This window comes from Conger conger, chromosome 18, assembly GCF_963514075.1.
Source record: "Conger conger chromosome 18, fConCon1.1, whole genome shotgun sequence".
NCBI lineage: Eukaryota > Metazoa > Chordata > Actinopteri > Anguilliformes > Congridae > Conger > Conger conger.
The window spans coordinates 31,199,814-31,212,639 of record NC_083777.1 but is presented as its reverse complement, the minus strand read 5'-3'; positions in this window follow the sequence as shown (position 1 = coordinate 31,212,639).

Below are 12,826 nucleotides of genomic sequence, written 5' to 3'. Positions count from 1 at the left end.
GACTCCAGTACCTGCTGGGGTTTTTTTTTGGGGTGTGCTTCAGTGATTTTGCGATTAATTTTGTGGTACACCTTCTTTCCAAGAGCTATATTAGCGACTGGTTGGAAGGCCCTCACAAACATCCCAGACAACATCACCCTCCACAACTTGGGTTTGAAACCCCAGAATAAATTATAGCCGTTTCTCTGGAATGCCAGGTTCATTGGCTGACTTGGCTAAAAACTGATGAATATTAATGCGGTTCTAAAAATAGTTAATTGCATTTCTACAAGTTGAATATGGGCTTGTGTTGTGTCAAATCCTGCCAAAACCTTCAGCTTGATGACCAATCACTGCTGCAGGCCTCAGTGGTGACCACCATCAGAAGCTCATACAACATGGTCTGCAGCTAAATGAACGAATAATAAAGGATATCCAATGCATGAATGGAGAACTATATGAAGGTATGCACTATGCAGTAAACAATGCCTGTGACCAGAATTTGGGTCCCACTTTGCGAAGGCTGGTAAAAAAAAAGGTCATATCACAGGGGGGGCTATCGTTTCTGCAAGTTTTTGTGATTTAATTCCAATCTGTCACCATTTCATCTCTGGGAAACCAGGTGTGTGGACACCTGCTTTGGCTAATCAGAGATTTAAGATTAACCACAGGAGCTTTAGAAAGATTAGACACAGGGCTTGAAGGTCTGGCTTCAATATTCTGGTGCTAATACTGTGGACAAAGTGAGTTTACCATTTATCATTAAATTATCTCAGACGCCAATCTCTCTAAAATGGGGCTATCGCTGATGGTAATTGCCACAGATTGACAGTCCCTCAGCAGGGGATATCAGTCACTGAACCAGACCATTTCACTTGCTGTCTTGAGACTCTTCCCCTGTTGATTCATGCCCTTTTCCAGCATTTTATATCCGCAGATATTGCTGGACAATAGCATACTCGGAACAGGGGAATTAAACTTGATTAATTAAAGTGATTGCTATTGTGGCTTTGCCTCATTGATTTATGAGCCTTTGGAGAGAGATACGGAAGCTGACTACAAGCCAACAAGGGAGAGAGACAATTCTGTCCCGTGTCTCAGATAAAGGACCTGGCAAGTTTGATGGCTAGACCACCCCAATTTACAAATGTTATGGTAAAATGCAATAATATTGAACTGGGGTGAAATATCCTCTATAAAGCGGGTTCATATAACTTGCTTCTTTTGGCACTCATTCCTACTATATTGCCACACTTCCAGTAGCCCACAATCATGTGTATTTATGAAATGAGAAAGGGATCTGATCAGGACATTTAACCCCCCAGGGTAAGAGCAGTCAGTCGTGTGAGTGTGTGAGTGTGTGAGTGTGTGAGTGTGTGAGTGTGTGAGTGTGTGAGTGTGTGAGGCATCAATTGTAAAGAGCTTTGGACAAAAGCGTTGCATAGATGCCGCCCATTAACAGTTTTGACCCTAAACCTGTTATAAATGTATCTTGGATTGCCTCATCCTTTAAGGTTTTCTGCTGCATGCGGTACAAACAGTGTGTGAAAGGATGATAAGTGATTTAATTAGACTCTCTTCTTTCTGTTTCGGTAATAAGGTTGGGCACCTCATTATCACTAGGCCCAATTATTTTACTTCCAGCGGCTTAAACATTAAGAGTTTCCAGGGCCAATTATTTTTGTTAACAGCATCCTCCAATGCTCTTGAAAATGACACCTCTTTCCCCGGTCTAACTGTCTAGAAATCCTCCCAAGACTCCACGACCTGGATTGTGTGTGTGTGTGTAAATGAGAATGTGCAGTGCGTGTGTGTGTGTGCAAATGAGTGTGTGTAATTGTGTGTAATTGATTGTGTGTCTTATTTACATGTACTCTGCTGTTCGAGTGGTGGGCAGAAAGATGATATGCGATGATAAAACGGAATAAGGAGAATAGTGTTGTTATTTGTCAGCAGTAATTGGGGTGTCGGGCCGTCCCTGGAGCTGTTCAGACTCCCCCTGCCCGACAGAGCGCCACGTCTGTGTGCTCCGGACCGTTTCATCTGGAGTCTGTTTCATCCAGCAGCTAAGTGCCACAACTCACCGACAAGACATAATCCACCATTCATTCCTGTAATATAACTGAGTTTGTGAGCTAGCTTGCTGTCCTCTGAGGCTGCAAGTTTGATGTTTTTCTCTTCTTTTCTTTTTTTCCCACCAAGAAATCGACTGCTCTTTTTATTACGTCTTTAATCACCAGTTGCTAGGCAAAACCTCCACTGCAGGAGTTTATGGTGAACAACAGCTTGTACAACGAGTTCAACATACTGATGGAGCTGGGCATGTACAGGTCACACCACCGCACTGTGGGGCAGGCTCTCCCTCTCCCTCTCCCTCTCTCTTTCTCTCTCTCTCCCTCTCCCTCTCCCTCTCTTTCTCTCTCTCTTTCTACCTCTCTCTTTCACTCTCTCCCTCTCCCTCTCTTTCTCTGTCTCTTTCTCTCTTTCACTCCCTCTCTCCCTCTCTTTCTCTCTCCCCCTCTCCCTCTCTTTCTCTCTCTCTTTCACTCTCTCTTTCTCTCTTTCACTCCCTCTCTCCCTCTCTTTCTCTCTTTCTCCCCCTCTCCCTCCCTCTCTTTCTCTCTCTTTCACTCCCTCTCTCTTTCACTCCCTCGCTTTCTCTCTCTCTCCCTCTCTCTCTTTCTAGCTCTCTCTTTCACTCCCTCTCTTTCTCTCTCTTTATCTTTCTCTCTCTCTGCCTCCCTCTTTCTACTTCTCTTTCTCTCTCTTTATCTTTCTCTATCTTTCTCCCCTCTCTCTCTCTCCCCCTCTCTCTCTCTTTCTCTCTCTCTCTCTCCTCTCTGTCTCTCTCCCACACTCTTCCTCTCTGTCACTCCCTCTTTATTTCTCACACACACACTCTCTCTCTCTTTTCTCTCCATTCCCACCCATCCTCTCTCTGGCCCAAAGCTCATCTTGTGTGCAGCTGGATCTAGTCCAAGATGAAGGGCCTCACAAACACACACTCTCTCACACACACACACACACACACAAAAGAAACATCTTAGAGGGCGTCTAATTTTAGTGTCCCTAAATGGCAGCTCCCAGGAGGCTCCAAAACTCCCCCAACCGCCTGGCCCCCCCTCCTCAGGTTCCCCCCGTGTGACAGAATCAGCTTTCCCACAGAAAGCATCATTACGTCCAGTGAGAGGGATGATAACGCCCTGTGACATTTAAACTACCCCACAGATCACCTCAGAGGGGCTGTAGGGGGTCCCCAAAATACGCTGCCTGGCCTTGCTCATCAAACCACGTACTCTGCAAGACCGAGGCGCAGGACTACAGCCAAGAATGAAAATGCTAATCAGTGCACTGGGTTTACATGTTTCACAATAGCAATTTAGTCATTTGTTATATGGTAAGAAAATGCCACTAGCGCTAGAGTCTTGGCAAAGGCAGAGAATGGAGAGTCAACGGCATTCTGCATAGCGTGCCGCTAAATGCTAAAATGTAAAAATAAATTTGAGTACTCATTGAACATTGCTTTGTTCAATTGAATAGTTCATTTTTAACAAATACAAATTCCCCCCCTCCTAGAGTTTCTGCTTCCACATGTCCCGGCAAGCTATTGCACACAGTGACCACTCGCTGTGTGGAAAAAAAAAAAAAAAAAACTTCCCAATATCTGTGCGGAATTTCTCCTTTTCCTGTTTCCATTCGTGCCCTCTCGTTCTGCCGACCGAACTCACCCTGCAGAATCACCTGTAGGCACACGGTCCTGCTTCGCTCTGCCAGAAGCAGCTGAAGCTGATGAGTGCTTGGCTGTGGCGTTACCTGGGGAGGGGGATGATTGGCTGTGGTGTCGCCTGTGGAGAGAAATGATTGGCTCTGGCATTGCCTGATGAGAGAGACAATTGGCTGTTGCAATGCCCGATGAGGAAGATAATTGGCTGTGGTGTTACCTGGGGACGAGGGGCTTCAGTAGGTCTCCAGAACTCTCTGTCCTTCTGAAAAAAGTGTGAGTGTGTGAGTGTGTGAGTGTGTGAGTGTGTGAGTGTGTGAGTGTGTGAGTGTGTGAGTGTGTGAGTGTGTGAGTGTGCGAGTGTGCGAGTGTGCGAGAAATCGTTTCATTTTTTGATGTGAGGAGAAGCAGGTTGCCATAGTAACAATGTGCCCTGCCTCTGAACTATAAATGCAAAACGTTGTTGGACAAAGTTCTGTCAGCAGACAATTTGTCGCCGAAGCATAAATTAGCCTTAAATCTCCAACGGACAATGACTGAAATGAATTAAAATGCAAGGAGGCAAAAAAAGAAAGAAAACAAAGTGAAGCACAACATATGGATGGCGCAGGAATGTTTATTCCTACAATGCTTGAATAAGTCTTGGCATAATAACTTAGGTCAGAGGTGACTGATGTTGGCGAATATCGGCTGGTCACTGACACTATAGCACAAATAAGGAATCAAAAGAAATAACAATTTAAAGGGCTGTGTGACCTCTCTCTTAAAACTTAAAAACTTCAAAAGTCATCACAAACATATTTCTGGGTTATGACTGCCAAGTCACTTATGTAATCCACAGGGGAAACTGCATTTTAAGGAAAAGAAAATAAGATTAAGCTTCACATGAGTATCTAATGTATTCCCTGCTGTACAATCCTTGCTTGCAAACTGAGTCAAGCTGGACATAAGATGGACTAGCTGGGTATGAGCTGGTCACCCAGCTAGTGCTGGTATCTGGTCAACCTGCTACCAGCTGTTTCAAAACATAGCTTGAGCTGGTCTAACCATGTCAAGCTGGGAGCTGGTCTGAATTGGTCTACCAGCTGCACCATGTGGAGCTTCTGCTGAACTGGTTGACCAGTTGTTTAAAAACCTTGCTTGAGATGTTTTTTTCAGGAGGGTTGATTACTTTACTGCTAGCGATGCCAAATTGACTGTAGTGTGTCGTGTGGCACTGTTTGGGCCTAAGGTCCGGATCAACATTTCTTAAGCGGACTAATCTGAGATGCTTCATTAGATTGTTATGGAAATATTGCCTGTTTTCTGCCAGAATTATTTAACCACTAAAAGCAAAACAGTTTACTGCTATTCTTTATGTTTTGACCCCTGTTTCAACCTTCAAAATATTTTTAATTCTCAAAATACTGATGCAGGTGTTACTGTTAAAGAATATAAATCATGGCATGGTTGGCTTTTATACTGCACAAACTCATTTCTGAAAAATTGTTGTGTCCAAGGGTGGATAAGCCTGATTAATCAGCATTCTTCACTCGTAATGTATGACTTTTACTGTGTTTTTCTTGGCAGGAGAATTACGATTTCCTCTTCTCCATATCCTCTTGTCAACATAATAAACTCCCGATGTCTTTCTCGGTTTGATTCATTAATCAAAGCATCAATGTGGATCAACAGTCCATGTGCGCAGTAAGTCTGGGCTTAGGCCGAGAAGCAGGAGGCACATTCTTTAATCCCTCCGCAATCCCAGCAATTAAGACACTCGCACCGTGCGTTTCGGCAAGAGTGAGCGCTTAAGAACACTTTCCCAGCGGGGTTTCAGGAGTGAGTTCCATATTTAAACTTAGGTTCAGGATTCACTTCTTTCCCCAGTAGAACTGCTTTAAATGAGGTGGGCACACTCCATCCAAATGAAGGATTAAGCTCTTTCCCTCACTCCGGCATGGAGGGTGCCTAAAAAGACACGAACGCTTGTCGTTGGGGTGGTACCCTACAGTTACATAGAATTGTACCCTTAGGCAGCAATATCTAATTAATGTGTACCTTTTATGCTTGTAAAATGTACTCATTTGTATCCAAAGAGAACATTACTGTACTTTCGCTTTGACTGTGCATTTGGGAAATTAGATTCTTGGAGAACAGAAATGCGCTGTGGCTCCACTGTTGCTTTAGGTGTGAGACTGCAGGCCTAAGCTTTCAGACGCGTCCCTGCTGACTTAACTCCATAGTGGCAAGCTCAGGTGACTTCATCGTAACACAGCTATATTATTCATGGGTCATGGAGCGGGCTTTTGTTTATTCTGCAATTATTACCGAAATGGCAAAGTACCGAATTTAGCATTCGGAACCTGAGAATATGGCCATGTGAAACCGAAGATATCGAAAGACACAGAAGCCTCAATTTTACACTCGAATGCACTTACATGTATGTGTGGCATTGCAGATATTAAATATTAAAAATACATTATTACATTTTCCAGGTGAAACTGCTCTTTCTCCACTCGTGTTATGCGTGATTATACGGTAGTCCATCTAGTTTATATTCATTCCACACTGTTTAAACATAGTCTCACATGGAATGTCTAGAATAATAGTAGAGAAAATAGAACATAGCACATCTGTTATATTTCTAGTGTGATGTATTCATATCAAGATTAACCAGCAACAGCAACACATTTCATTATATACAGTAGGTCAATAATATTACATGAAACATGACAGCAGATTTACTCAATTTAAATCTCAATTAATTAGCATCTCCCTCATATGCCAAGATTCGTTAAAATTCATGTTGCTTTTCATGTTTTATCTTCCTTGGCATATATTTTTTTACTGTTTTAGTCAACTGCTATTAACTTAAATTTAAAAAAAAATGTATTTATTACTGACATTGCTTCCTGCATCTGCACATCGTCATGCGCCGTGCTCTAAGCTATGCCACAATCAGGCTTCATCACAGATGCAAGTGGCTCAGACCTAAAAATGCAGCCATTTTCTCCTGCAATTTTCTTAATGTCGGACTGCAGACATCTGCCTGTGGGCCAAATGGTTTTCTGTGACTGTTCCCGGTGTTTGAATGGAAGAATGAAGCGCTGCATATTACATTGTTCATCCAAACCGCCAGAACTGCTGCTTACGCAAGCTCATTTTATGATTGCAATGCTTTCGATGGCACAATTCAGCCATTAAATATGAGAAAATTGCTGGACTGGCAATTGCTTCTGTGTCCGCGTACGGAGGTTGGGGTGTAGTGCAAGTTGTTCGATGCCTTTCGGGTCTCGACCAGGACGATATGTGTCTTTTCCTGGAGTGGCTGTAGCTGTCGGCCCTGTGTTCCTCTGAGATACCTCTCCTCTGTAATTTGGTGTCTGTGAAGCAATAAATAGAAAAAGAATCAATTGCTCACCACATCTCTGTCAATATTGAGGGCTTCCCAAAATATAGTGTGATCCCTCTGTGGCCACACAAAACTGGGGAGCTTGACGTCAATCATACATTTTTTAAAAGAAGAATCAAATGAAGCCACATTAAAGATGGATAAGAAACTTTATTAACCCCATGGGGTATGTTGTCCTCTGCATTTGACCCATCCTAGTCACTTAGGAGCAGCCACAGTGCAGTGCCCAGGGACCAGCTCCAGTTCTGAGGCCAGAGCCTTGGTCAAGGGCAACGGCAGGAGCACACCTAACCTGACATGCATATGTTTGAGGGGAAAAAAACCCAAAAACATTCACGCAAATTTAATAAAATACACTATTTGAAACCAATTTAAACCGTGATCTCAGCCCTGGTTTTCCATGATGAAAAGCACTATTTTGCATAACTCATAACCCATAATTCATAACCCAGGGCTTTTTAAAAGGAGTAACACCATGTAAACAGACCTCTGAACACTGCAATGGGGGGTATTTCTGGAGATGTAAGCATGCCAAAGATGAAAGCGGAGCACCTCGTTAGCATCAGAAAGCTAACGAGCGCAATTTAGCCCGAGGGAGGGATTCAGCTGGATTGTCTTTCGCACAAAACAAGGCTTCTGTACTGCTCTCTGCCTGCAGCAGGGAGACGCACTGCTTCTGTACTGCTCTCTGCCTGCAGCAGGGAGACGCACTGCTTCTGTACTGCTCTCTGCCTGCAGCAGGGAGACGCACTGCTTCTGTACTGCTCCCTGCCTGCAGCAGGGAGACACACTGCTTCTGTACTGCAGGCTGTGTGCTACAGGCTCAATGCTTCTGTATATATAATGGCCCTTTGCATTGGAAAAATAAAAACTCGAATTGGAAAAGTAGAAACTGGAACTGGAAACTGAATTCAAAGGTGAATTAGAAAAAGCTTTTATTTCATGGTGTTTATTAGACGGTTTGGTTCTCTACGCCGCCATTTTAGATTTGTGATCAAACTAAAGTGGTGAAAGTGCAGCCTTGCAGCTTTTATTGAAGGGTACGTTATTTTAGTTTATTTTGGTTCCGTGCAGAAATGATGACCATTTCACAGACAGTGTGTATACGTGTGGAATGGCCGATCTCGAGATGTCAGATGCGGTATAATTAGTAACCGCATGACAACTTCTTGCTGTGAGTGAAATCGACAGCTCCTCTGGCTCCGATGCTAATTATCCTCCGGTCTCCCAGTCGCTCTGTCACATGTTACCTGTGTCTGTGCCCCCCTTCCCACTGAGCTCAACGCTTTGATATTCCGCTTTAGATACTTTCTGCAGCTTCCAGACTCAAACAGATGGTGCAGAAGAGTCTGTGTGTGTGTGTGTGTTTGTGTATATATATATATATGTATATGAAGCCTTCCCCATCACAGCTATGCCCTGCTGTAAAATCCAGCTGCCAGCTGTTGTGGTTCAAGCCCCGGTGTAGCCACGATAATATCCGCACAGCCGTTGGGCCCTTGAGCAAGGCCCTTAACCCTGCATTGCTCCAGGGGAGGATTGTCTCCTGCTTAGTCTAATCAAATTTAAGTCGCTTTGGATAAGTGTCAGCTAAATAACTGTAATGTGATGTCTAAAATTGATTATCAAATGAATGTGCCAACGTAGTCCCCCTCCATGAGCAGCCTTCAGACATAGTCAGCTCCGTCCACATAACCAGCAGGTACTTCACATCTCGTATGCTACGGGCGGCCTGTAGCGTAGAGGTTACGGTAAATGACTGGGACACGCAAGGTTGGTGGTTCGATCCCCGGTGTAGCCACAATAAGATCCGCACAGCCGTTGGGCCCTTGAGCAAGGCCCTTAACCCTGCATTGCTCCAGGGGAGGATTGTCTCCTGCTTAGTCTAATCAACTCTACGTCGCGCTGGATAAGAGCATCTGCCAAATGCCAATAATGTAATGTAATGTTTAAACTTTACACAGAGATGTGATCATGTCTACGTCAAATTGGCATTTTATAAATACTTTTATGTACAACTGCCTCTGGCCTGGATCTGTAGCTCTGTGTTCTTACACTGGATTCACAAGCTGGAATATGTGTGTGGTTCGCCCGCGAGTGAACAGTCAGCCTGTTCTGTCAGTCTATGGGGAGATCGGGAAATGGCAGAAACATTAAAACGTTGTCAACATTTAGCTCAGCAAGTAATAAATAAAATATTTAAGGACCTGGGACATATGGGTACCGGATAAAAGATGGATGAGAGATGTATAATTTACACTGAGGACATTAGCTAACTTTAAAGCGGATTAAAATCGCAAAATGCACAGAATACCCGGTCGATTGACCTTTTTGTGTTGCGTCTATTGTGTATGCAGTAAGGCTCAGTTAAAGGAAGGGCTCTCTGCACTCTGTGTCCGGTGTAATCCGTACTGTGTCACTTATGTAAGGTGAATCCCCCCTGTTCTGAGCCAGTTACACCAGGACCGGCCAAATACATTGCTGTGAGGGCCACAGTGCCTGGGTGTTTTTGTGGCTTCCTTTACCTTCGCTGCCCATTAAGGCCTTGAGCAAACCAGTGGCTTGGATGGACTAGAACACTGCAGAGAACTGCAGAGAACTGCAGAGAACTGCAGAGAACTGCAGAACACTGCAGAAAACTGCAGAAACTGCAGAAAACAGGACATATGTCAATCATATTGGGGGACAGATGGCATGGTTAAGGGAAGCAGCCGTCTGCAGTTATGGTGCTCACCCCAGCGTCAGTGCCCCAGTCTCCCCCCCAGTCCAACATCACGATCCCAACCCCCCCCCTCCCTCAGTCCAACATCACGATCCCAACCCTCCCCCAGTCCAACATCACGATCCCAACCCCCCCCCCCCAGTCCAACATCACGATCCCAACCCCCCCCCAGTCCAACATCACGATCCCAACCCCCCCCCCCCAGTCTAACATCACGATCCCAACCCCCCCCCCCAGTCCAACATCACGATCCCAACCCCCCCCCCAGTCCAACATCACGATCCCAACCCCCCCCCCCAGTCCAACATCACGATCCCAACCCCCCCCCCCAGTCCAACATCACAAACCCAACCCCCCCCCAGTCCTACATCACGATCCCAACCCCCCCCCAGTCCAACATCACGATCCCAACCCCCCCCCAGTCCTACATCACGATCCCAACCCCCCCCCCCAGTCCAACATCACGATCCCAACCCCCCCCCCCCAGTCCAACATCACGATCCCAACCCCCCCCCCCCAGTCCAACATCACGATCCCAACCCCCCCCCAGTCCAACATCACGATCCCAACCCCCCCCCCCCAGTCCAACATCACGATCCCAACCCCCCCCCCAGTCCAACATCACGATCCCAACCCCCCCCCCTAGTCCAACATCACGATCCCAACCCCCCCCCCTCCCCCAGTCCAACATCATGATCCCAACCCCCCCCCTCCCCCAGTCCAACATCACGATCCCAACCCCTCCCCCAGTCCAACACCACAATCCCAACCCCCCCAGTACAACAGCACAAACCCAACCCCCCCCCCCCCCCCCCAGTACAACATCACAAACCCAACCCCCCCAGTACAACAGCACAAACCCAACCCCCCCCCCCCCCCAGTACAACATCACAAACCCAACCCCCCCAGTACAACATCACAAAAAAATGATTTGGCAGCTCTGCTGCCGGGCCTCGTGGGTATACTGCCACAGGAGTTTGAGCGGAGTAAATATTGACACAGTGCGATAAAGTCCTGAGACACGCCACAGGCAAACCGTGCCAGACCAATGGCAAGCACGCGCTACAATCACCACCGTAATCTGCTGAGATTAGGCCAGCGGGAGGAGAATCTGCAGAAGGAAGATTCCTTTTTGTTTTTGGAGAATGTGGGTCTGAATAATGTCCCGATTTGGGCCGACCTCAGACTCAGACTGAAGCCGTCATCAATAGTATTGTAACCGCAATTCCTGTTCTGATGAACGATTGCCTGTATGACATGTTTAGACTCACACATCAGGACCAATTCAGATTCAATCCTGTTTCTTTCTTTTCTTCTTTTTTAAGAAGAAGAAGAAGAAGAAGAAGAAGAAGGCAGTTTCTCCTCCTGGATTTAGTGCGTTATATGGGTGGTGCCCGGGTGTGTGTGGGGGGGAGGGGTGCGTGGGGGGTGGGGTGGGGGGTGCATGGGGGTATTGCCGTGTCGTGTATGACTCATGAGTTGGTTGTCCTAATGCCTGTGCCACACAGTTCTTCTGTTTCCGTCAGACTGTCCACACTCTCACACCTGACTGCTAATGCAGACGCATACAGAGTGAAGCATAATGTTGAAAAAAAGTTGAATACACTTGAATAATTTAAAAAATCCAAAAGAATCCAAATTGCGCATCCACACACATGGAGTTGGCACTGAATTTGAATCAAACGCTACGAACAACCGTGATTAAGTGAGAGAGAGAGACCAGGCCCGGGAGTGAGAAACTAAAAGCCCTGTCATGTGTTTCTTCTCTAATTAGTTCTGCCTCCTGGCTGTGGAATTGTGCTAATTAGCACAATTAGACCGGTCCTTTTTTTGCTTACAGTGGCTCTTTGACTGTATACCTGCATAAGGCATTTTTGTATACTTGACTTTAAAAACTGCTTTGCACACGTAGCCCTGATAAATATTAATTAAAAGAAGGTCCTTAAGACTGACATACTGGCCTTGTAGAGGCTGTGCATTTTCTGGAATTAAACCTATCCTGCCATAATTATATAATATAATATAAATCAAAGACATGGTCCTTTCACATTGGTGTAGACGGTGTCATAGCAAATCCATGTGGATAATATTAGGAGGTTTTGCATCTTAATTAGCTTCAGGTGTAATAACATTAACAGTCAATTAAAATGTTCTAATCTGTGGATGGGGATTACATAATTGAGGCCAGGGGCCTCCGCTGTATGCTGCGCTGTGGAGGGTAATCACAGCGAGCACATACTTAATCCTGACATCACCTCTGGACAATTCTGAGAGGAAGGAGAGACGGAGAGCGCAGGAGGGATGGAAGGTTGCAGGGAGCAGCAATGGAGGAAAAGAGAGATGGAGATGGATGGAGAGATGGAGGGATGCAGGTAGAAGGGATGAGAGGTGAGTTTAGGATAGTGTGAGAGATGGAGGGATGGAGGGATGGAGGAGGAGAGATTTAAGTTTAAACTCCAATAACTCGCTTATACCATTGCCATTCATATACATTTGGTTCAAATGTATTCATTGTATTATTTTGCTAAATGGTCGAATGGGAGAATTATTGTGGGGGAATTGCATTCTTGCGGGCAAACAAAGTAAGATTCGAGTTGTGCCTTCACTTCTGTCTGCAAAGAAAAAAAAAAAAGCTTTGCTCATTTTTCTGTGCTGTCAGCATGCTTCAGCCAAGGAGAGAGTGAACAGACATAACATGACATAACATGACATAACATGACATAACATGACATGACGTGACATGACATAACATGACATAACATGACATAACATGACATAACATGACATAACATGACATGACATGACATGACATGACATGACATAACATGACGTAACATAACTGATGAGAACAGGCCATTCAGGCCAACAATGCCCACCATTGTCCTACCACTAGAGTGTACCTAGCGCTTGGCTTACCAAAAAACTAGGTTAGCTGAGTATCAAAGTATCGAGCGCCACATCTTGCCTGGTCTTGAAACCCCCCAGAGCCTCTGCCCCCTCTACACCGTGA